Source organism: Mixophyes fleayi, chromosome 8 (assembly GCF_038048845.1).
Source record: "Mixophyes fleayi isolate aMixFle1 chromosome 8, aMixFle1.hap1, whole genome shotgun sequence".
NCBI lineage: Eukaryota > Metazoa > Chordata > Amphibia > Anura > Limnodynastidae > Mixophyes > Mixophyes fleayi.
This window is the reverse complement of record NC_134409.1, coordinates 136,896,124-136,923,283: the sequence shown is the minus strand read 5'-3', so window position 1 is coordinate 136,923,283 and position 27,160 is coordinate 136,896,124. Positions and strand designations below refer to the sequence as shown.

Here is a 27,160-nt window from a genome sequence, read left to right as displayed (position 1 = left end):
CATATTGTTAACTCTTTTGACTTATTCATTATTTTATTCAATTGAGGAAGGTTGAATTGTAGCATATCCCAGAATCCTATAGCAGAGTGTATGTGTGTATGTGAGAGAGAGATAAGTGGAAAGAGGGATGAGGTTCCTAATGTACACGTTGGATGTGCTCGTTCTTGTTCTTCTGACCTGTCATCCAGTTGGAATGAAATCAGATCTATTTTAATGAACCCTTCAGCCCTTGTCAGAGGTATATGAAGTCTCTATCTATGTGTCTTTTTCCTCACTATCCATGTTCCTGTGTTCTACTAACTGACAGGGACTCTCATTGTCACAGTACACAGCTGTCACTAGCACAGCCGCACAGCGTTCATGTCTCCGAGGCTGTGCGGACTTAGTGTTCCGGTCACATAACACCCTGAAGTTTGGAGAGTTCTATCTCTTGCTCCTTGTGTGATTTCCAAGTCACGGCTGTGTGGCGCTTCTCTAATTGATTGTACGCTTCCTTTCCTCCCCATTCACACAGTCTCCATTACACAGAATGCTCTCGGAGACAGGGCTATCCCGAAAATATCAACCCATGGAGAGAGATTAAGGGCAGCCCGGCTCCACGTTTCACTCAGTCTGCACCGTGTACTGAATAATTCAGCTACAGTCCCATGGACAGAGGCATCATTAAATTTCACCATCGGCTTCAGTACCGTGGACAGCGGCATAATCTGATTTCAGATTCAGCACCACGGATAGCGTCACGTTTCTTAGTGCAACTGTTTGCAAACCCTCCTTAAATTCAATCTCTGAGCCTGTGAATTTCATGGTGACACCCCACCCCCTCAACAATAATTCCCTTAGTAAAAATAATAAGAGTGTATTATCGTATAGCTCATAAATGAGTCATGTTTATAGTATGATAATCAGCTCTATATTACATGGTTATAACCATATTTAAAATGCTGTAAGTTAAAAAGATAGTTGTGACTAGTTTGATTTACTGTTTGGTTTATTTAAATAGCACCACCAAAAATATGCAGCGTTGTACAGAGAATATTTCATACTTTGTATCAGTCCCTGCCCCATTTGAGCCTTCAGCCCGAAATTCCCTACAGCAACAACCCCCCTACCACCCTATCCCCAAAACACACATAGTAGGGTTCATTTTTTGTGGATAGTGTTGCAGTCATGGAGAACACAAACCAACACCAACACATGTCTAGACACACTCCATTGCTTGACAAAGCCACATGAATTAATATAATGCAGAATTGTTAGGGGCTTATCGGGGTTGGTTATAAAGGTGATTGCCTCATTGGTCTGACCTTTAAACTGGACCTAGGGAGGCAATCTGCTATTGATAATCTTCTGCTTTTGTCTTCTCCGATCACTGCCCATCCCAGATTAAGTAACGTGTCTTCTATTCCTATTAACAACATGTTAAATAAAATCAGATCGCAGCATAGAATTTTATTGTGGACTTTTTATAACACATAAAAACAACTTAAAATTCATAATAACTACAAAGGGAATGAATGAAGAGAGAGGTAAGAAAGGAGAATAGATAAAGGAAAAAATGTCCAGTCTGTGTTTGTGCCATCACATTTGCTGCAAGAAATATTTAGATCAACGTCAAAAAGCATCGCCTCTCTCGCGTGTGATGATCACACTGATCATTGTGAATCCCGGTTCAAACAAATGTTGATGATCTGAAAAACACAAAACGGATTGAAGTGATTTTCAGTGTATTCCAATCAATAACTCAGAGATATATAAAGACAGTTACACTATTTAATGAGCAGAATTGAATGCAATTTTAATCCAAACGTGCTTTGTATTCATATCGTTTTCAATTATTAGACTGGAATAAGCTATTCGCATTTGCTGGCCTTCATTATAGGACACCCAGAATTGTCAGATCTACAAGATATACATATAAATATATTGATCTGTCATCATTAACTAACATATTATGATTCGTTAGTATGTATAAAAATATATTTGGATCCATGTTTGATTCTTTAATTTACCAAAATGTAGAGAAATGATTTAAAAATGTTCTTTTTTTTCTGCAAACATTACTCTATTTCACCATACTGGTAGATAGATATATTAGATTGGTATAATTAATTTAAGCTCACATTGTTCCGGATACAAGCCCTCTGCTTTATAACTTGCAATGATCCCTTGCTGTAATATTCCTCAGCTCTTTGTTCTCATTAATTACTATGAAGCTACAATGTGTAACACTTGTCCTGATACAAGTTTAAACAGCTGTGTAAACAGCCAACGACAAGCGACAGAATTGTACAATTACAGTGATTAAGAAATTCAAAGGTTAGCACAAGGCTCGAGTCTTAAATGATCACAAGAACAGACGGTTAAGATCACAAGTGTTTTACTCGTATAGTAAAGCAGTTGTTTTTTTTCCCAGTGATGCTAATTTGTCTATAGAATAGAACAGCAGCAATATAACAACATTGAACTAACTGGTAAATCTATATTCTCCTCATACCAGAGAAATAGATCAGAGGGCAAAATGTAAGAGAGGAAGAGAGAGAGAGCGGGGATGAGAGTGCTTGTGAGACAGCTAACAGACATAGCTGCGTGATAAAATACAGAGAGTGCCGGGGACAGTGAGCTGGTACTGCTGAGAGACAGAGGGGGGTATTCAATTGTCAGCGAGTTTTTTTTTTTCCCCCGCAGCGTAAAAAAAAAAATCTCCCGCGGGTTTTTGACGGCAATAGCGACGGTTTTGAGTTAACGCAGCGGGAAAACTTGTGTAATTCAATTGAAAAAGAGGGAACGCTGCCCCCGTGCGTTAAACATTGTCTTTGCGGGAGTGAATGGGAGTTTTAACGCGGTCATGTATAACACAAAACGAAGGTTTTGCATACATTTCCATACATTAGATTGCATTAAACATTGATAATATCTACATTATGGTACTTTCTTTAGTATATTTTTTCATTGAACTATTTTTTACCATACAATCATCTATACTAGGCCTGTCCAACCTGCGGCCCTCCAGGTGTTGTGAAACTACAAACCCCAGTATGCTTTGCCAGTAGACAACCTGTTGATAGCTGGAAGGGCATGCTGGGACTTGTAGTTTCACAACATCTGGAGGGCCGCAGGTTGGACAGGCCTGATCTATACAATGTCAAAACATATTATTACATTCATATTTGTACCAAAAACATACATAAAAATAATTAATTAGTGATATTATTATTTATTTATTTTATGTTTATTTTACTTCATTATTTTTTCACAAGAAAATCAACTTACACATGTCAGGCATTAGTGATAAACATAGTTTAACTTTTTTTTCCACATTATTACATGATTTCAAATATTTTTCAGAGGTTTTTTATTTTTAACACAACTGAACAATTGAATACCCCCCAGAGTGTGAGAGTGTTGGATATAGAGAATATTGGGGAGAAGGGAGAACAGGGGGGGGGGGGGGGGTACTGCTGAGAAAGAGAGAGCTTGTTGATGAGAGTGCTGGTGAGAGACAGACAGAGTGTGAGAGTGTTGGATATAGAGAATATTGGGGGGAAGGGAGAACTGGGGGTGAGGGTACTGTTGAGAAAGAGAGAGCTTGTTGATAAAAGTGTTGGCGAGAGAGCTAACTGGCATAATGTTTTAAAACAGAAAATGATAGGGGACAGTCAGCTGGTACTGGAGACAGACAGAGATGATAAAAGAGAGCTGGTAGACAAAGAGTAACAAACACAAAACTGGAGGACAGAGAGGTCTGGTGGGTGAGCTAGCTGGGGGCAAAGATCGATGATCAGTGGAAAATGTAGATACAAAAAAACTGGACCTACCTAAGTGCCATAGTTTGGGACCATGTGCTTGATGTCACCATGACTAGAGATTCCCAGGGTATACTGGTCATCTGGAAGTATCTGAGGATAAATGGAGGCACATTGGCTATATGGGGTATGCGGATCTACATCCACAATGCTTGTTCATGAATTACATTTATTCACTGTAACTTTAAGAGACATTCAGGGGACATAAGAAGTGAGATACATACTGTAACGTACTTGCAATATAAAACCAATTATAATACTCTTATTACAATAGTGATCATTGCTGGTAATCTGTCACTGATACAGAGAAATCACAGGTCCAACGTCATACAGGAGATATCCACTTATGATGGCTCTTAAAAAAACATCTCTCCTCCCAAAGAAAACTCTGATTTGTGTTTGCCGATTTCCTCCCATCAGAAGGGGAACAATGTTGCACCTTTGCAGTTGACACACTAAGCTACATACTTTCCTGTACGGAAAGATGCGATTGTACAGAAGTAGGTAGATGACATCATAAATGGCTCTATATCAATCTTTGTCTATTCACCAAGGAATCAGGAGAGCGAAGAAGTCAACTGAATGAGCAGCGAGGACATTGTTGCTGTTTGTATCTACATGTAACTAGCGCCCAAGGGCGGACAATAACTTTTAACAATTGTTTGCAGCCGTAAAGATAAAGCACAAAGCAGATCATGGAACATCACTGTGTACGTGCTGACCCTTGTAATAAGTGTTGTCCTTCACTCATGTCTCTCTTGAAAGTTCTTTCTTTCCTTTGTTAAATTCTATTAAGTGTTGTATTGTCTAAGGGCGTAATGTAGCAACAAAAACTAAGAACTCCTAAGTCACTTTGTCTAATAAACTTACATTATTTATTTTTTTCTTTATCTTCTACCTGTTGGTTCTCCTTCCTTAGAAGAACTGAGCTCCAATGTTTACACAACAGGCACCTTATCTGCTTCTTAAATAACCCCTAACACTTTCCATTTTGCACATAATATTTTTCATTAATGTGTATTTGATTATTATCTTTTTCACGACAATTTAAAACATGTTTGTCCTGAATACACATAACAGAATGTTTAGCATCTTGTCTGCACAAAAACAAAACATTGTATCCAGGCGCAATATGTAACATTTTGTTCTTTGTGAAATCTGCCAGGAAAGAAGAGGGAGAAAAAAAACAAACAAACAAACTACTGAAGGGTTGAACCATTATATGTAATGTCTAAAAATAAACAGTTTTGTTTGCGTAAAAAAACCCAAAGCACACATCTATCACTGGAAGCTCCAGACCAGGCGGATGAACGCAATAAATCTGTAGCCCTATCAGGATAAACACATCAGCCGCAGTCAAACCGTTGTGTTCTAAGCTGTCTTCTTAACATGGAAGTCACATTACACAGACTTACACATCTCAAGGGGGAGTCAGATGAATCCATAAATCCAATTGCACTTTATTGATTTTTAAATCTTATTTCTAGAGGGGATTATGTCATAAAGCAAAACAGAAGCAGCACAGTTGGGACCGCGGCATATGCTGCACTGTAATTCCGCTCGGCGCTTCGTTCCTCTCCTAATATTGAAATATGAATTGTCCTTTACGTCTCTGTCTAATATTGTTTTAATGCACATAATTAGAGGAATTGTAACATTGTTGTGCGGGCAGAAATTGCAATAATCTACCTCTCTCAGGAACTCCACATTATAGTAAGATAACAGAGTCACTTTGCAGAATAAAAGGGGGAATATAGATTAGTTTGTGTAGTGTTAGTGCTTCCTGAGGTGGGGGGAGGGGATATGGATGACGCCACAAACCCAGGGGGTTGTCTGAATTGCCCCTTATCAGATTGTAAAATATTAGAATAAGATTGGAAATAGTCACAATGGCTACGGATAAGAATCGGGGGCCTGTGAATGAATGAATTTAAAACACTCCGAGGAAGGCGGTTATTTCCTGCTTAAAACACTTATGAAGATATGTGTGACAGCGATAATCAAAAGTTGAAACAATAAGATCTATTACACTCTATACAGACATAGTACACTATAGCAATAAGATTGAGGTTTAAACATCATAACACATTAGCTGCACTAGTTCCGTGTGTCCAAAATCAAACATGCTTCTTAACCACCAGATTGAGTCGTCAAAATAAAGTCCCAATTTCCAGCAAAGGGTTTAAACGCAGAGTCAATATTATGGAAAGTCACTTAAAAGTCACTAAAAGTGTCCACGTAATCCACTTATTTGTAACGATTGTAACGTTCAATCAATCCTATTAGTGGTGTGTGCAGCTTTTAAACCATATGGAAATAAACGATTCCTCTTAAATCATCTCATCAGAGAGAGGGAGAGGATTGGAGCGTGGTGAAGGGATATATGGCTGTGCTTGGCTATTCAATAGATGAACCTAGATTTATTTTATGTTATTAATAAGATTATGGGATAAGTGTATAGTCCCACAGGCGGAGGACAACCTTGAGAAATGAGGACTGGCAACAAAGATCAAATATAATGGAATAGGAGGACAGTAAGTAAAGGAGAGTCACCCAACAGTGCTTCTCCAGGCCCCATAGAAAGATTTAGGTAGGGACCTGGCAGAGCCTCTCCAGCCTCCATCACCTCTTCTGGTCATAGATGGTCTGGTTATGAAGAAGCCACTACTCTTCTCTTCTGAGAGCAAAGCTGGGGCCTTGGGGGGATTTGAGGCCACAGAGACTAAGGTCACCCAAGGTCACTCTCACCTAGGGGCCCCATAACGCCCACACCTACTGCAACCCCTTTAGTTGCACCTCTAGTGAAAAAGGGAAAAGAAGTTGAGGCAAAGAGAGCTCCCAGTGCGGAGCCAAAGTTATAGGGACCACATGGCATAATGGGCAGGAGTACAAGGCATGAACACATAAATAGACCCAGGAACCCAACAAATGTTAGGCTTGTCCCAAAAATTAGGAAACAGTAACAGAATAAGACAGCAGTATATAACAAAATAATAATTACACATTTGTTTGACAATATATTTACGGCTGTACTTGAGCTGCAAACAGGTGCAACGACGGTGCCAGAAGCCACCACCTGCAACGTGACTCTGTCACCAGGAAGCAACCAGTTGCTTTGTGCCCGCTGTTCAGTACACACAGCGTTAATTACCAGCACAAACTTCCAACGGTGAGTTATGTAAAGCATCTGGGACAAGTTGACGTTACGCAGAGTAATTAAGCAGTAGTGAGTGGGGGGCTCAGGTGGATACAGATCGCTAGGCTATGAGTGATAAGCGGGGTGGGACTGCAACGCTCATCTGCACAACGGCGTCTTGTGTTACGCGCTCCCAGGACGATGTGCAACAGTGATGGATATGGAGAGAAATGGAGACAAGATGAAGCAGCATCTGCGATCTGGGATAAATGATGGCTGGAATGAGAGAATATCACCTTCCAGGGAATCCTGAGATAAGGATCCTCCGTATATTGTGCCCTCATATACTGTACCCCCTTGATGCCAAATGCCGCCATTATCTGTCCTCTGTACCTACAGTATATACTGATTATTGTACTGATGGTATGAGGTCATGTCACTATGGTGAATACCTCAAATATACTTGTGTAGCCAAATCAGACAGATACAACCTTTTGGCACTGTGGCCAAATAGCCGGATCCTGTGGGGGATCAACTAGTGTGGTCAGATTCAGTGATCGTCTTACCGGATCTTCCAGCCATCTCCATATTTATCTGAGAAAGGTCATAATAAGATGTTGATCGGGATCAACTTAGGCCCATACACACTACGAGCTGCAGCAACTGTTGGCGGTGTAAGATGACCCGATGTGGGCAACTGAATGCCAGCGTGTATGGGCAGGGCCAAGCTCCAGCTTCTGATTCAAGCTTTGGATGTCCCAAAGTTACTAGTTATTCAATCGTATCACTTGCTCCAGCTACAGGTCGGGTCTAAGTGCTGATTACTAGTGATGATGGCTGTGTATACAGCTAGAACATGTGTTTGTAATCAGGAGCAACTGTAACATTGTATTTTATGTACAGTAGACATTAATTACTTTCTAATGTATTTCATGGAAAGATATTACTATATTATTAACAGGTGACTTTAGTTGATTTTTTTTTGTGCGCTCTTTAGAGACTTTATATTCCACATATGTATAGGTCGTATCCTGCAGTGTATTGTCCCATTAGAGCAGAGCGCACCTAGATCCGTATTTATGACCAGACGTTTATTCACATCCGCTTCTTCTTGAATATGGATGTGCGAACGCCGGAATTATGTGCATATTTAAAAAAAGCGCACGTTACTTTTATTTTGCATTTAGTAATTAATCAGGCCCTCTACGTCATTCATACAATTGACTCCTATATCCCTCGTTTTTGGTCACTTGTACTCAAACTGACCCCCAATGACTATGAACATACCGGTATATTATCTCACTAAACAGCCATCCCTCGTCTATCCCGATTGCTGACGGAGACTCAGGGCTAGATTTACTAAACGGCGGGTTTGAAAAAGTGGGGATGTTGCCTATAGCAACCAATCAGATTCTAGCTGTCATTTTGTAGAAGGTACTAAATAAATGAAAGCTAGAATCTGATTGGTTGCTATAGGCAACATCCCCACTTTTTCAAACCCGCAGCTTAGTAAATCTGGCCCTCAGACTTTTCTAAGTTAAAAGAAAAACAGGAACTCTAATTTATAAATGGGTGCAAATTCCTATTGCTGACAAAAGCAGCGTCGATAAAACTGGTATCATCAGTGATAGGCTGGCGATGGCTTCCTCAAACTTTGCGTTGAAGTATTTGTAAGTATTTGAAAGTCGTCAGTTATCGCTAAGAGATAAAAATCGCTTATAAAAATGCTTTACTCTTGGAATAAAACATTTTTTTTAATGTGAAGAAGGTTTTAAATATATTTTAAATACACATATATATATATATATATATAAGTATTTTTTACATTTAATAAAATATTTTGTATCTATTTTTTTAAAAAAAAAAAAAAAAAATGTATTGCTGGACCTGAAAACTCAAAGCCGTTAACCCTTACAGCTCTGGGCCAGTATTTCCAGAATGTCAGCTACTCTGGTGATATAATTTTGCTGTTGAGCTCAGGTTTCCTGTACAGATATCGTTGTACCTCTGTCTACACCGTTGCATCCTCATTGGAGCGTTCTCCTATTTCAGCTATTCTTGTAGTGGGTCGCTATGAGGGTATAAAAGCTGTCTCGGTTCGGCTGTAAATAAGAGTGAAATGTCACAGAGGAGAAGCGGCTGCAGAGATATGGGAGTTGTAGGTTTATGGAGCAGCATTGTGTAACGGATTAAATAACACTACATTAATTTTAATGATAATTTCCCTTTAAGGCATGAAGATGATCTAAGTATTCTTTATTTTTACTGTCACTGTGTATAGATGTGGAAATGTTCTGTAGTGAAGAGATGGAGAGAAACAGGAGCATAAAAACAGCTTTAGTCAAAGGACAGATATTGGTGAGGACTATTGTTCTATAAACGTAGAGCGACACATAGAATATGTTATTACACAAAGAGAACTTTATTTCTCTTTCTCAGAGTTTATTAACAAGGGAAATATTCATTATATTTACTCAGCTGAGATTGATGTCATCCATAGATAGCAATAGAACAGCGCCATCTAGTGGGCAAACCATCACAAAAAATAGTAAAATGTTTGTTGGCTATTACCAAGCAATATATTTTTAACAAAGCATGAATGAGTAACAGAAATTAAGAACTTCATTAAACACTTGGAGCATTTGCTGTACTGGGCACAACAATTTAAAAAAATATTAAATATATTTTAAAGTATAAGGTTTATTAATAAGAGTGATGATTTAAAATGTAGTCTTGAAAAAAAAAAACATTGCCAGTTTAGTCAATTTACTTTAATTATTTAATATAGAGACAGCATATTCCAAGAGAGAGTGTAATAGAATTGTATTATGATCATGCCCAGTGGTCAGGTCATGTTGGGGGTGTAGTGTACTATGTCTGTATACAGTGTAATAGAATTGTATTATGGTCATGTCCAGTGGTCAGGTCATGTTGGGGATGTAGTGTCCTATGTCTGTATATAGTGTAATAGAATTGTATTATGATCATGTCCAGAGGTCAGGTCATGTTGGGGGTGTAGTGTACTATGTCTGTATATAGTGTAATAGAATTGTATTATGATCATGTCCAGTGGTCAGGTCATGTTGGGGGTGTAGTGTCCTATGTCTGTATAGTGTGTAATAGAATTGTATTATGATCATGTCCAGTGGTCAGGTCATGTTGGGGGTGTAGTGTCCTATGTCTGTATACAGTGTAATAGAATTGTATTATGATCATGTCCAGTGGTCAGGTCATGTTGGGGGTGTAGTGTCCTATGTCTGTATACAGTGTAATAGAATTGTATTATGGTCATGTCCAGTGGTCAGGTCATGTTGGGGGTGTAGTGTCCTATGTCTGTATAGTGTGTAATAGAATTGTATTATGATCATGTCCAGTGGTCAGGTCATGTTGGAGGTGTAGTGTCCTATGTCTGTATACAGTGTAATAGAATTGTATTATGGTCATGTCCAGTGGTCAGGTCATGTCGGGGGTGTAGTGTCCTATGTCTGTATAGTGTGTAATAGAATTGTATTATGATCATGTCCAGTGGTCAGGTCATGTTGGAGGTGTAGTGTCCTATGTCTGTATACAGTGTAATAGAATTGTATTATGATCACGTCTAGTGGTCAGGTCATGTTGGGGATGTAGTGTCCTATGTCTGTATACAGTGTAATAGAATTGTATTATGATCATGTCCAGTGGTCAGGTCATGTTGGGGATGTAGTGTCCTATGTCTGTATACAGTGTAATAGAATTGTATTATGATCATGTCTAGTGGTCAGGTCATGTTGGGGCTGTAGTGTCCTATGTCTGTATAGAGTGTAATAGAATTGTATTATGATCATGTCCAGTGGTCAGGTCATGTTGGGGGTGTAGTGTCCTATGTCTGTATATAGTGTAATAGAATTGTATTATGATCATGTCCAGTGGTCAGGTCATGTTGGGGGTGTAGTGTCCTATGTCTGTATATAGTGTAATAGAATTGTATTATGATCATGTCTAGTGGTCAGGTCATGTTGGGGGTGTAGTGTCCTATGTCTGTATAGAATGTAATAGAATTGTATTATGATCATGTCCAGTGATCAGGTCATGTTGGGGGTGTAGTTTCCTATGTCTGTATAGAATGTAATAGAATTGTATTATGATCATGTCCAGTGATCAGGTCATGTTGGGGGTGTAGTTTCCTATGTCTGTATACAGTATAATAGAATTGTATTATGATCATGTCCAGTGATCAGGTCATGTTGGGGGTGTAGTGTCCTATGTCTGTATACAGTGTAATATAATTGTATTATGATCATGTCCAGTGGTTAGGTCATGTTGGGGGTGTAGTGTCCTATGTCTGTATAGAGTGTAATAGAATTGTATTATGATCATGTCCAGTGATCAGGTCATGTTGGGGGTGTAGTGTCCTATGTCTGTATATAGTGTAATAGAATTGTATTATGATCATGTCCAGTGGTCAGGTCATGTTGGGGATGTAGTGTCCTATGTCTGTATATAGTGTAATAGAATTGTATTATGGTCATGTCCAGTGGTCAGGTCATGTTGGGGTGTAGTGTCCTATGTCTGTATATAGTGTAATAGAATTGTATTATGATCATGTCCAGTGGTCAGGTCATGTTGGGGGTGTAGTGTCCTATGTCTGTATATAGTGTAATAGAATTGTATTATGATCATGTCCAGTGGTCAGGTCATGTTGGGGTGTAGTGTCCTATGTCTGTATATAGTGTAATAGAATTGTAATATGATCATGTCCAGTGGTCAGGTCATGTTGGGGGTGTAGTGTCCTATGTCTGTATATAGTGTAATAGAATTGTATTATGATCATGTCCAGTGGTCAGGTCATGTTGGGGGTGTAGTGTCCTATGTCTGTATATAGTGTAATAGAATTGTATTATGATCATGTCCAGTGGTCAGGTCATGTTGGGGATGTAGTGTCCTATGTCTGTATAGAGTGTATGATAATTTCTTTGCAGAATAGTCAGGGTTCCATGAATCCTAATAGTTACTCAGCCCCCAGGTGCATTGTCGTATAGCTCTGCTTTATGTCCCAGACTGAAATACACATCCACACAGGACACACAAATTGTAAGGTATTGTGTCACAGCACACCTTATTAGACAGGTTTAAAAACCACTATACTACTAATCATAGACCTGGAGCTCATACATATCAACACATAAATCTTAGTATACAAATAATATTTTTATCCCACTGTAAGGTAATTATCTTAAACAATCCTCACCACAAGCTCTGCTTAAAAATACACTACTTCAGATACACAAACACACCGCACTAACACACAGATATACAGTAGGGTTAATAATGTATAGTTCCGATGTATATACAGCATACAAGGAACGTTGATTTGTAGAGCTCAGTGTAGCATTTCCACCTGATCCACGTTTGATTAAGAACCTCTCCGGATATCACAGCGTGTGTGAGGATACATGTAGGATACTAGGTCATAGATCAGACAGGTCTTATAATCAAACATTATCTGCACTGAATGTTTTCACAGGAAGCACAATGCATTCAAAGCATCATCTAGGATAATGCTTTAATTGGGCAGGAATTAGACTTTCATTTAACAAAGGGATAAACCCTAATGAGTTCTCATGATTAATTTTAATGAGTTCCAAGCTGCAGACCTGAGTAAGACAAGCAGTATAAGATCGGCATTATTCTTCGTACTCATGTAAAGATTTAGGTTACAGGCGGGAATGAAATGAATGAGTAGCTCTGTAACATCCATAAATATATATGCAATGATTTGTATAATTATGAATTATTGATAGATCTCTGCTAATTTGGATGGTTTGACGTCTTCCAAAATCAGAGAGCCCAACTGTAGAATATCCAAAGCACCATGACTTGTACAGGTATCTGTTAACATTTCAAACAAGCAAAGAGGGAAATTTACAATGATTGTAAAAAGAAACAATGTATCACAACTTCTTCCTGTAATCCAAAATCCAACAGACATCCAGATACATTAGTGCATAAAATACCCTGTATGTGAACGTTATATAGTGACACAGCTAAAAACAGCAATACGTAGATTGAGTATGATTAAATTAAATTTAGAAAAAGAGTAAGTACTTAGGAGGACTCATCAAACTGGCTTCAAATGCTAGTCAGGCCCTGAAACGCGTCAGGGTGTATTTTTTCCGTCTGCCATGCTTTGAAGTCCGTACTGTAAATATTTATTGTGTGGTGCTCATAGGGATTAATACATCACTATTTTGAGACTCCTCAATACTGCATTAATCTCTCAGTGGATGCGTTTCTTGGTTACATGACGGAGGAAGCTCAACAACAGCCTATATTTGTCAGCCAGTAAATATGGTGTGTCTAAAAGCTCTTTTGTATACTAATGGCTTACTGACATGTTCTTGTTGTACAGTAATGTTATTTCTAAACAGTTTTGCCTGTTCAGTCAGATAAATGGGGAAGAGAGTTCCACCTTCAGACAACCTTGTTTTTTTTTTATATTGTGCATTTTAACCAGCACAATTCCCACTTTCTAGATCTTTTCATAAAGAACTAGACAAATTCTAGACAGAATAACTTATTTTTGTTGTCCTTTGTTTGGAAATACAACTTCTCGATGCATTCAAATATATCCAAGTGTGGATCAGAACCGAGCTGTATTATATCCAATATTAATGTAAATAAACAACTCATATATGTCCACATGATATAAGGCGGATGTACCGGGCCGCACACACCAGCTGCACGCAAACGATAGTGATGATGTTGTAGAGCGACAAGGTTCGAAGTGGGTGGCACAATTGTGTCTAGTGTGAGCACTTAATTACACTGTGGGCCTGATTAATTAAGCCACCCAAAACAAACCTGTGACAGGATGGACCTCCTATGTTACCCTGTCTATTGCGTTGCTGGGGACTGACTTGCCTTGCCACCGTCCCCTTTTCTTTATTCCAAATGCGCCCTCTAACCGCAGTAGGAGGGGCTTAAGCTGCTTGCACCTCTGTACTTTCTAGCGGCATCCAGAACCACGTTATTCTGGGTAACTGTCTCTGCTAGTGTACCCTCTCACCTTGACTGGTACCCCTGACCTCTTCCTGTAGATCAGGGTATCTGTGGATGGTACACCCCCTGGTCTATCACACTAGCCAGAGCTGCTTGGTAGCGGGAAGAGCGTTGGTACTAGACACTGGGTCCAAACCTCAGAACAGCTGTAAAACAGATTAGATTTGTGTCTAATCTGCAGGTCACAGGAATCACAGCAGGGAAGTAGTCGTTAAGCAGGATCTTGAAGCAAATGATTTTTATTAGCTCAAGTGTCCTAATAAGGACAGTTGACACTGATTTATGGCACTAGTGATCAGAAGGTTAGATGGAACAATAATACATTACATGGTCAAACAGGGGCCTTTTTATACAGTTTTTGACACACATGTGGGGAGGGGTTAACCCAGCCCCTTCCTAGCTGGCACTGGAACGTCTGATCAGATATTTTAACATCAGAATATAATCTAATCTTGCATCTAACATAATTTAACTTAATCAACCTGATTTCCTCAGATTTGCTGTCTACATTGTTAGGTGTCCTGTCTGTCTAACAAGACCTGCACACAGGTAACGACCCCCTGCTGGGCCTTCAGCCAAAGCAAGTGTTTGTCACTTGACATGAAAAGACTTACTTAGCATTTCCTGCTATCAGCAAAACAGATTTCCTCTAGCAAAGTTACAAAACCAAATAATGACATACTGTCTCCGAAGTTACAAATCACTACCTCGGCAATGAATGCATTTCCTATACAGAAATACAACACAATATAATAAAATCAGTACATTTCTAATACACACTATCAAAAATCAGTACATTTGCAACGATATAATTTGGCACATTGTGCTAATAATTTAAACAAGTTATTACAATAAGTTACTTGTAAGTGATTCAGCCATAAGACCTAAACTGCATTTTTTCTAAAAGGTACGTAAATCGGGCATATGTAGGTCCATATTCAACAAGGAGCGGAACTGAAGAAGTGTCTGTTTGCTGAATACGGGTCTAGGTCCGCTCTGCTCTAACACACAATGCCATGAAGAATACGTCCAATACATATGTGGAATATAAAGTCCTAAAAGAAATAAAAATGACAGTTAATGTCACCTGTTAATAATATAGTTATTAATGACAAAACATTATAAAAAAAATATATTTTTTTGCTTTCCATAAAATACATTTATCAGGATGTTATCAATGTCTACTGTACATGAAATAGATTGTTACAGTTGCTCCTGATACAAACACATGTTCTAGCTGTATACACAGCCGTCATCACCAGTAATCAGCACTTACACCGACCTGTAGCTGGTGCAGGTGATACAACAGTAAATCACGTACCTGAGAGATACCCAAAGCTTGAATCAGATGCTGTGTGCACTCCAGCTTGGCACGTCCTTACTGTACACTGACTACGGGCATACGCCCAATCCCCTCCTCTGCACTCAAAAATGAATTGGATGTTGATACGTTCACTGGCGTATAGTCCGGTTCTGCGCATGCATAGAGCGATTTTATGCAAAATACGGCACCTATCTGGATTTACGTTCCTTAATGTATCAGGCCCTGTAAGTATAAATAAGGTGTACAACATCTGATGGTGGAAATAAAGGCTGATAATCCTGTACATGGTGCAGGCTGAGAACATGTACAGGAATATCAGCCTGTATCAGAGAGGGAATATTCTCTTTTTGGGATATATATTAAGCAGCGGCCCTAATAGTGCAGTGAGAGGGGGGGGTCGGAGGCAGCGTGATTAGATGTGTACATCTGGTGGAAATCCTTTGCAGTGCATTTGTAATCAGCGAGATGACAGGAGTTATGAGTCCTGGTACCTGCAGAGACAATGTCTTTAATCTTTGTCGCGTATTAATTGCCCAGCCATAATGTAATAAAGATGCCTCCATTATCCTGAAATTCATTATAAATGTCTTTAATTAGAGATGTTTCTTCTTCATCCTGGAACAATTCTAAGGTTGGGGGGAAGTTGTTAGACAATAAGACAGTAAGAATATACACCCTCCCCCCCCACCCCCAACAATGAAAAACAAATAAAAAAACTACAACAAACAATTATAATCCAATTAGTATTATTGTGACAAGAGAATACTTCAGTTATTTGGTGAATCAGTCATTTTATTGTTTTTATTCTTAACAGTTTAACAGTCAGACAATGGAGAACAATCTTACTCATAAACGTTGTTCATTCAAAATTTGCTGATCGAGGTCTGTTTCCAACATTTCCTCCTTTCATCCAATCAAAACCCATGAAAACAAAACACAAAAAACTAATACATTCCAAAAGATTGCATGCAGTATTGCTATTATAAACACTGGGGATGCACATGTCATTTAGACTAAAGGTTTAATTCTCCTCTCTACCTGAAGTGAGGTGGATGTGACAGATTGCGCCACGTTGGCAGGACCCAAACGATAGCGATGATGTTGCAGTGTGACGAGCTTCGGGATGGGTGGTAAGATAGCGCTGAGTGACAGGTGCTGGAAGCCAGAAGAAGGATCATGTAATCTTGAACCAATATACTTATTTAAGTACAGTAGACAGGGGCAAACGCAGTATTTGTAGAGGGGGGTTTCCACACCACGCCACCAGTGGGCGGGACCAGCATGCATGGGGGCGAAGCTATAATATTAGACAGTGCTTGGCTGCTCTCCAACTCTTCCTATCCCCATAATATACATGGGCAATGCTACGTGCACTACTGTTAGGTGCACACAGCTCTCCCTTTTCAAGCAGAGCCTGGCCTGGCATCCAGTGTAGCTCATTGGCGATTATTGGTGAGAGCCCATGTGAGGTCAAACTGCTACTAACCAATACGGAGCAGCTTTCTCGCTCTCTGACCAATCAGAGCCAATCTGCCCTTTATTAATTAGAGTCTGACAGACAGCGGATCCGTCATTAGCATTGCGGCTCCTCGTGGCGCTTGTCATCGCATCCTGTATGGTGTTTGTTTTGTTTTTCCAAACGGATTTAGAAGCTGCAAGAAAGAGAGGATCCCATCTAAGGATTTAGGTGAGAACAAAGATTGTGAATGAGGGTGTGCGGGGCAGTTTTTTTTTTTTTTATATATAATAAAGGACTTTTTACACTATGGGCCGGATTCATAAAGGAAAGAAAGGAAAAGAAAAAGGATTAAGGTTTCTCTGGGACAAACCATGTCACAATGCAAGGGGTGCATATTAGTTTATTATTTTGCACATAAGATAAATACTGGCTGCTTTGTCATGTAACACACAAATATTTGATAGCTTTATTTTTACACTGAAATGTAAAGTTGATCTAGGACATGTCCTACCCCAACTATAAATCTGCCATCATATTATATATTTATCTCTCCCTCCAATGCAACATGGTTTTGCCCAGGTGCAAAGTTACTCATTTGTTTTGCTTTACGTTCCTTAATAAATCAGGCCCAGTGTTTATTGTAATGGATTATTTTTACAGGTCCCAGCAGCCCTGGATGCTAACTCTTATTGTTCTAGAAGTACCAGCATACCCAAACTCTTCAGGCGTACTAGGGCTTGCTGAGATCTGTAGTGCACCACCAAAAATAATACTGATTTAATCATTTAAATTTTATTATCCCCCACCAGAGGGCTGTTTTCTTGTAGGGGGGAAGTCGTACGGAGACACAAGCGTCAGATGCAGTGATACATATGTGTGCGTTCTGTGTGTGGATGTGCACAGTGCACATTTGTGCTGTTGACGCTACACAAACTGGCTTTGGTCCAGCTCAGCATCAGGCCCTTAAGAATTGAGACATGCATTATGTTCAATGGGATGAGCGTAGATTTGCTTTTTAAACATGTCTCGGATCTTACCAGGAGCTCTCGTCTCTTGTAGGCTGCAGTGCATGCTGGGTAGTAGCCCTGGGAGAACGATTCAGCGACGAACGACTGTGCACAACATTTTAAATCTAGGATTATCTTCCTGGCAGGTGATGAGGGAACGGTCTTGTGTAAGAAGAGAGGTTCCTGTTATCTAACCTACTGAGAGAGGGGCTGGCGGGCAGAAGGGGAAGGAGGGGGGGGGGGGGGATATACACTGGTAAGTGACAAAATAACTGGCATGCATGATAATGACTTGCCGGGGTGATGGGCAAGCAGGTCTAACAGTAGATGGGGTTTGGCAGGAGCGATGTGACTGGCAGAGGAGGAGACTGGGTACAAGTCGCTGAGAAAGGCGCTGGCAGGGGTACCAGCTACATAAAACCTGGCTTAGCTGATGTTGTTCATGCAGATATAATGGGATTTGTTTAGTTCTACTAATGAGGGGCACGTCGGGAGCAATCCCTTTGTTGTTGCAGGTCACAATGAAATGTCGCGTGTTGAATTTCACGGGGATTTAAGCATCTTTTGTAATTAAGAAAAGACAGAGCTCAACGTTTGGAAGGAATTGGCAGCAGGAAATGGTTATTTTACATAGATAGAGCAGTTTGTAAGACTGTGCAACGTATATGAGAGAGACATAACACGTGGATTTCACAGATGAATCTATTAAGCTGGAAGGTTTCATATTACAGCCTATAGGAGCACTTCATCAAAGGGAGCAATGACTTACGGTGGCGTAGTGGTTAGCACTTCTGCCTCACAGCACTGGGGTCATGAGTTCAATTCCCAACCATTGCCTTATCTGTGAGGAGTTTGTATGTTCTCCCCGTGTTTGCGTGGGTTTCCTCCGGGTGCTCCGGTTTCCTCCCACACTCCAAAAAACATACTGGTAGGTTAATTGGCTGCTAACAAATTGACCCTAGTCTGTGTGTGCCTCTCTCTGTCTGTCTGTCTGTCTGTCTGTGTGTGTGTATGTTAGGGAATTTAGACTGTAAGCTCCAATGGGGCAGGGACTGATGTGAGTGAGTTCTCTGTACAGCGCTGCGGAATTAGTGGCGCTATATAAATAAATGATGATGATGATGATAGGAGCACTTCATCAAAGGGAGCAATGACTTATTGCCACTAACACTTCTATCGCCAACGATAACCTGCGCTGTCCACAAGATTCACCCACTTTCGCCGCAGTACGTGTTCTGTGCGGCGATAACAGAATAAAATTATTTTTATAAATGCGTTATTATTTGAATAAAGAATTTTTGAATGCCCTAAGGTTGTTAATTAAAAGACAATGTAATATTTTTTTACTTTTTTTTAAAATAATGCTATTTTATATTTTTTTAACTCTTCGAACTGAAGGACAAAATGACCAAGATGGCTCATCCTGCGCACGTCTGCTCGGCGAACCAGTCAGTTAACCCCCTACTGGCCACTATCGCTCGTCTGCCCCAGTGGTGTCGCTTTAATAAACTGCGGCAGAAAAGGATTTTTTTAATCACGGAGAATAAAAATTACCTCTTTTGCCACATTCAGGCTCCTAGTGTCAGAGAGCATTATATAGTACTACAACAGTGTTACAAATGTCCATTCATTTCAATTTATTATCATTTCTAGCTGTGTAGATCCAGAAGAAAGCAAAACAAGGTTTAAAAAGAACATGAACATAGATATAATTTTTGTTGCAATGGCAACATTTGGTTTGTATCAACTAGCAGGGACAGTTGAATACCTACTCCTATTGTACAGCGCTACAGCATATGCCGGCACTATATAAATAATAATATTAATATTAATATAAATAATAAAAATGTAACAATCCTCTTGGGCAGCGCAGCTACTCAATGATATGCATGATGATTTGACTATCTATTATTACTATTATTATTATTGTTTTTTAGTGTTATTGTTAGTATTATTATTATTATTATTATTATTATATGCAATTCATAAATATTAAAACATGCATCATGTTCAATGGGATCAGTGTAGATTTACTTTATACACACATCTAAGATCCAAGAAAAATTCATGTGTCTTCCAGATTCAATGCCAAGCAACCTGGTGAAACAGAAAGGTAAAATACAGCTTAAAAAGTTAAGTTTAATGGCATATTTCCTTCCACTTCAGCCATAAACAGCAAATCCATGTTTCACGGCACTTACTCAAAGGTCAAAGTTTTGCTGGTAGAGAACAAAATGCTTAAATTGCAAAGCATGTCAAATGTCAGTTGTTGCCGTTCAAACTTGCTGTGATATCGCTGTCCATATCCATGTATGTGAATCTGCCAGTCTGCACAGTTATTTAGCAATACAGATGAGTACAATTTGTAAAACTGCTACAAGAAACATTGATCTCATTCCGCTAAATTTTGCACACTGCACAACAGAATGAATTGACAAATACAGAACAGAATTGCAAAAGTGGAGTTCAGAGATTGCATGGCTGGAAATTCGCATCTCTGCTGAGAAATTCGCTTCTTGTGAAATTTTGCCGTGATTTGACTCTCTACTTGGGAGACGATCCAACTAACTCTTGACATTTGTCCACCTAGAGACTTGAACCTTCCTTTTGAACTTTCCCAGAAGCCTCTATTCCTGTGGAGCAGTAGTTATTAGAAACTTGTCACTAAGCATCAGCTTAAATCTCTTTACACACCTCACAATGGTATCGGTAAACCATCCTATCTAGAAGACATCAATTCTGGTGTCATTTTCCATTCAGGTACTATATAACTAATAGAGATTGTGTATTATTCTACAGAGTAATGTGTGATATAGAAACACATAATAACATAATGGTTTGTATTGGGAATTCACTTCTCCACTGTATCTAATGGGTTATTTCGTATTGACAGACGTGAAACAGCAGTGCTGGTATTTACTTTTGTGTTTCTCTAAATATTACTCATTTTCTAATATCCAGCTCTTATTCCTGGGCTAGTGCAGCAAGACTCAAATATTTGTGCTGGTAATTATAGGTTCTGCACCTGCGAGAGAGCCAGGAATGAAGCCAAATATTACCCAGCTCTGGACATTTTCTAAAAATATAGCTGAACGGAGACAGGGGGGAGATTGAGAAGAGGAGGCCTGCCGGCTGCAGCATTAATTCCTCGCCGCGGGCTCACCCCCGGACTAAATAAACAAACTTCAAAATTAGCTTATGTTGTTACATTCGGATAAAACAGCTACAGACAAAAATTTAGAGATATATAAAATAAGTACAAAACAGGTGACATTTTTAAGCCGTTTCACATCAATAAGAGAAGCTGAAGAGATCGCTCCAATGCCATTTAGGTGAACCCATCACAGTGCAATAAAATTGTTACGTTAACAGTTTTTTGTTTTATTTTGTATTTTTTGCAGAACGCTAAAATCCAGATAGTTATTATAACAGACCATATCCCCAAGTCAATACTCGGTCTGCACAAAACTCCGGGCAACTGCGCATATTCTAAAATAATGTGACGCAGATTTGGGAGAATGAAAGATCAGAATCTTCTGCATTTCCAACTCCTAATTCTCGTCACTGTCTTTTCCGGTAAGTCCAGCCAGGCTTCCCCCAGGGACTCTTCCGGTAAGTCCAGCCAGGCTTCCCCCAGGGACTCTTCCGGTAAGTCCAATACATAGCATCCTTGTGACCGCCACACAATACATAGCACTCTTGTAACTGTGTCACACAATAAAAAGCAACTTTGTCACCGTCACACAATACATAGCATCCTTGTGACCTCCACTCAATACAGAGCACCTTTGTGACCACCACACAATACATAGCACCCTTGTGACCACCACTCAATACAGAGCACCCTTGTGACCACCATACAATACATAGCATCCTTGTGACCTCCACTCAATACAGAGCACCTTTGTGACCACCACACAATACATAGCACCCTTGTGACCACCACTCAATACAGAGCACTTTTGTGACCACCACACAATACATAGCACCCTTGTGACCACCACTCAATACAGAGCACCCTTGTGACCACCATACAATACATAGCATCCTTGTGACCTCCACTCAATACAGAGCACCTTTGTGACCACCATACAACACATAGCACACTTGTGACTGACACACAATACAAAGGGCAACTTTGTCCCCATCCCACAATACAGAGAGCAGCCATGAGACCTTTACCCAATACAGAGATCAAAATATGATTTTCATTAATACAAACTGTGCAGTCAATGTGAGAGAATGTGATTATCAGCTGTGGGTCATTTTCATATCTCCTAACACCTCAAATGCCTAAAGGGGAATATATAAGATTTGTTATATATAACTATTCTTTCTTCAAGTGTTTATACATCTCAGCAGACTTCAAAATACAAATAGTCAAACACAGTTACCTGTCAGTGGCACCAGGGTATAATCTCCATGGAAAAAGTTGGTAATTTTGTTGTAAGAAAAGGAACGGATCCCTATGCTAATACACCTGGGCCATTCACACATGTATATTATATATTCACATATTCCCTGGTGTTTTACAGCTATTTCAGGCAATGCCATTATATGCTTAAAATATATTTTGTTAGAATAGCTTTTGAAATGTTGTTTCATACTGTATCTGAACCCAGTCTCCCCAAACCTTCCATTTCTTCCCTCCTTCAGTTTTAAACCAAAAAAAGCAAACAAAGAAGAAACTATCTAACTTAGTGCTGAAAAGTTTAGTGCTGGCTATGATATAAAGGTGTCAGAACACAGAGAGCATCGCAGCTTGCTGCGTATGGGGCTGCGTAGCTCCAGACCGGTCAGAGTGTCCATAGTGACCCCTGTCCACTGCTGAAAGCACCTATAATGAGCACGTGAGCGCCAGAACTGGACCATGGAGCAATGGAGAAGGTGGCCTGGTCCAGTGAATCACGTTTTCTTTTACATCATGTGAATGGCCATCATTTACCTAGGGAGATGGCACCAGGATGCACTATGGGAAGAAGGCAAGCTGACGCAAGCAATGTTCTGCTGGGAAACCTTGGGTCCTGGCATTCACGTGGATGTTACTTTGACACGTACCACCTACCTAAACATTGTTGCAGACCAAGTACACCCCTTCATGACAACGGTATTTCCTGATAGCAGTGGCCTCTTTCAGCAGGATAATGCGCCCTGCCACACTGCAAAAAATGTTCATTAAATGTTTGAGGAACAGGACAGAGTTCAAGGTGTTCAACTTGTCTCTCATTGTACTGGCTAATCCCATATAATTAGGGCACCCTTATTCTCCATATTCAACCCAGTGAACTGTGCCTGAGACAGCCATATCTCTGCTGGGGATTGGAGAGCTACTAGCTGAGCAGCAGAAAGCAGTAAGATAACTCTGTCCAGGTTTGAATACACAGACTGTAGTAGAGTCTCTGGTTTGGTTTTTCAGGTAAACTTCCATTTAGTATCTTGGATGTTGCACTAGTCTCTGATGACATTGAGAAGCTCGGCTCAGTGATGGCATTGAGAAATGTCTGGTGGAACTAACATAACAAACAAGCAGGTTTCATGGACTAGTAGCTTGGTGCTCTGCTGACAGCAATGGAAGTGTTCTTGGTTAGAATCCTAGGGCTGGTTTCATTTTTAGGCATCTGAATGTTGCACCAGGCTGGTTAAGAAAAATATCCAGAAACACTGATGGCAAAAACTAGCTTAGTTGTCTAGAAGCCCAGTACTCACCTGGCTATGATGGAGATGTCTAGAAGCCCAGTACTCACCTGGCTATGATGGAGATGTCTAGAAGCCCAGTACTCACCTGCCTATGATGGAGATGTCTAGAAGCCCAGTACTCACCTGCCTATGATGAAGATGTCTAGAAGCCCAGTACTCACCTGGCTATGATGGAGATGTCTAGAAGCCCAGTACTCACCTGCCTATGATGGAGATGTCTAGAAGCCCAGTACTCACCTGGCTATGATGGAGATGTCTAGAAGCCCAGTACTCACCTGGCTATGATGGAGATGTCTAGAAGCCCAGTACTCACCTGGCTATGATGGAGATGTCTAGAAGCCCAGTACTCACCTGGCTATGATGGAGATGTCTAGAAGCCCAGTACTCACCTGCCTATGATGGAGATGTCTAGATGCCAGGGCCTCTTTTGGCTGTGATGGTGAAGCTTGTTACTTGAATCCCTACATGTGTTTTCTCTTACTACTATGAATGTTGCACAAGGCTGGTTTGTAACATTAAGAAAAGTACATGAGCTGGCCCAGCAAGACACCGCCAGTGATGGTAGAGTCCCAGGTTTGAATCTGTGGACAGGTATGATTTTAGTACTTAAGATATTGTACATGCTTGGTGACATTTAGAATAGTCTTACCTCCTAAAGATACTGTGCTGGGTCACTGGACTAGTACCCATGTGCTCTACTAGCAGAGATGTTGAAGTCCTGTGTTATGTTTCTCGAGACAGAATTCTGCTAGTACCTTGCATGTTGCTCCGGGCTGATTGATGGCATTGAGTATAATGTATGCAAAAGACTTTCTTAAAGTCAGTAACATTGTATCAGGAAAGGGGCCATGTTTCTGAACTGCAAGTCCCAGCAAACTCAGTAAACCTCTGTTTAACCATCAGTGCAGAGAGTCCAGCCACAACTGGAGTCCTCTATTTATCTGACTGTAAAAGCCTTTGGTATCTGATTATCATATATTTCTACATTGGTACCTTTAGAGCTTTGAAAATATGGTGTCAGATCATTCTGTTCTGTGGTGGGATTTGTACATGTCAAGGACTATAGGACAGGGAAGGTGACCAGTGATATGTGGAGTTGTGGAGTGATATGTGGAATGATAATGATGATTTTGGTGTAGTCACCTCTCCAACAGACAAATCGTGGCTGGGGGCAGTTTGTGGTAGTGGTTAATGAGAGACCTTTGGGGCCTCCACAAACTTGGGGCAGTTAGTGAGACAAATATTTAAGTTAAGTGATATTAAGTTATAACTAAGTTAGATACAAACCTGGCAATACCTTACTGTGTGATGAATGTCAGATATTACTATTAAAATATATGCAAAGGGCCTCATTCATTAAGGAATGTAAATGCTAATACGTGTCGTATTTTGCATGAAATCATTCTGCGAATGGCCAGAAACAAACCATACGCCAGAGCGTGCAGCAACGTCCAATTCATCTATGAGCATAAAGGACCCCACTACAGACTACAATTTCAGGGTTGGATCGGGGTTGGGAAGGGTCCTATGCACGTAGTCAATGTACAGTGAGGGTGCGCCAAGCTCGGGGGCAATCAGCAGCGTCCGATTCAAGCTTTGGGCATCTCTCCGCTACGTGTTTTTCAGTTGTATCACCTGCACCAGCTACAGGTCGGGTGTAAGTGCTGATTACTAGTGATGACAGCTGTGTATACAGCTAGAACATGTGTTTGTAATCAGGAGCAACTGTAACATTGTATTTTATGCACAGTAGACATTAATAACATCCTAATAAATGTATTTTATGGAGAGTACTTTTCTTTATTATTTTGTAATGTTTCTCATTAATAACTATAACAGGTGACATTAATTGATTTTTTTTTTTCTATGCGTGACTTTATATTCCACATAAGTATTGGACGTATCCTGCAGTGTATTGTCTGTTAGAGCAGAGCGCACCTAGACCCGTATTCATCAACAGAGCATCGGAACTACAACTCTATACCTCTCAGGTGATCTCCCAAAGGTTTGGCTGAGAGTCCTCTCCCCCTCTCGCTGTGTCTGGCATCAGGCTCCAGATTTGGTGCTGCGGTAGCAGAGACAAGGCGTCACTGATGTCATGTCTTACCCCAGGGACATACTTTGCACAAAATACAATTTGTGCCTTAAATAAACTCATCAGATGACCCCCTGGATGGACAGGAGGCAAATTAAAAGCTGCCTCTACGTCCATCTTTGCCTTCAGCCCCTCTTCCAGTCCTCGCTAGTTGCAGATCCTCATCAGATAATGTATAACACAAGGAGAAAGCCACACTTATTGATTACTTCTGTCTCCACCTATCTTACACACTGCCCTCTGGTTTACCTGTCTATCACGTCTCCCACGTCTCCCACTCTCTTAATGAATTCCTAATGTTAGAAAACATACCCCTATGCCTTGAGTGCGAAATAGATTGAAAGTTCAGCTCCCCTAACATCTGCCGGGCCGTGACAGCGTCTTCCTGAGAAAACCCATCCGAACCCCCAAAGAGCTCATCCAATTCCTAATTCTCCCTAAGTAGGCTTCCCTTGTGACTTAACCCCATTCCATTGGTGAGTAATAGCCAAATCGACAAAGACTAGTATTGGTTACAAATATTGTCCAAATGCGGATTCCATAAGTTCATTCCTCCTGAGTGAGGATATGTAACAGATAGGGTGCAGATACTGAATAATCCCCAAATAGGAATGATTTGGTTCAAAAACAAAGTCCTGGTTTGAGAGTGTTAGTAAGAGCCAGACAGTTCATTCCTCCTGAGTGAGATTATGTAACAGATATAAAGTGCAGACGCTGAAAAATCCCCAAATAGGTTTGATTTAGTTCAAAAACCAAGTCCTGGTTTGAGAGTGTTAGTAAGAGCCAGACAGGTCCATCGGATGAGCCCAGTTATGGAGGCTGGTTTAGAGACTTACCCTTAGTGAGGCAGATCGCGGATCACATAGTTGTGGATAGTCCTAACCCGAACGCGCTCCCTTGTGCTTTGGGCCCGTTGCCGTGGAGATGTTTGTCCCGTCCTGTTGCCTGGCGGAAGTGTCCGTCTCAGATAGTGAGTTATTGCGCATGCGCATGTGCCTGTGATGCCGCCGCTCGTAGCGGTGGGTTTGAATGTAGGTGTTCTCAGCAATACCTACAGAGAGCAGTGCTGTATTGTGTTCTGTGGTTTCAATCCAACGCGTTTCACCTTGGGGCTTCCTCAGGGATTGTGAAAGGGGGCCCATTAGTTAATCTCTTATAGGCACCCTTGTTCCGGGTAGGTTCCTGATAGGTCACATTTGCTGTCATGTGTCCTATTTCTGATGGACAGATGTCTTATCCAATGGGAGTAGTCGTGATGAATAAGTTTGTTTCTCCCTCATTTTTTTATATATCAGCTGTTTATTATTGTTCCTTACACCTTTTGTGTTGCTGCTTATATAGCTAAGTTAGCATTGGTGGACTGGTAGTATACCATAACTGGACATTAACACATAAAGTGTGTCCATGCCGGACTTTATCTTGCAAAGGTTATAGTCTTGTTGGTAGTGTTCTCAGATAGGTTGCAAGACCTGCATTTTCCTTCATCTGATTCCATTATATGGAGTTCAAAGTCTTTTTATAGTAGTGTAATGTCCAATGTTTAATAGACATCCCCTAAAAGCCCTGGAGGGCAATAGTCCTTGTTACTGGTTACATAGTGG

General features: G+C 40.3%; 1 long non-coding RNA gene across 2 annotated transcripts; it reads right to left on the bottom strand.

Annotated features, from left to right (window-relative positions):
- Positions 1-1,548: 1,548 nt before the first annotated feature.
- LOC142100207 (uncharacterized) lies at positions 1,549-15,028 on the bottom strand. 2 transcript variants are annotated; one of them, XR_012678772.1, is made up of 4 exons: positions 14,889-15,028; positions 8,855-9,041; positions 3,816-3,896; positions 1,549-1,688 (listed from the first exon to the last, which is right to left on the bottom strand). It is a non-coding gene; the product is annotated as an uncharacterized LOC142100207 (long non-coding RNA). The 2 variants fall into 2 exon arrangements; XR_012678773.1 differs by lacking the exon at positions 14,889-15,028 and adding an exon at positions 13,985-14,117.
- Between the last annotated feature and the right edge of the window lie 12,132 nt (positions 15,029-27,160).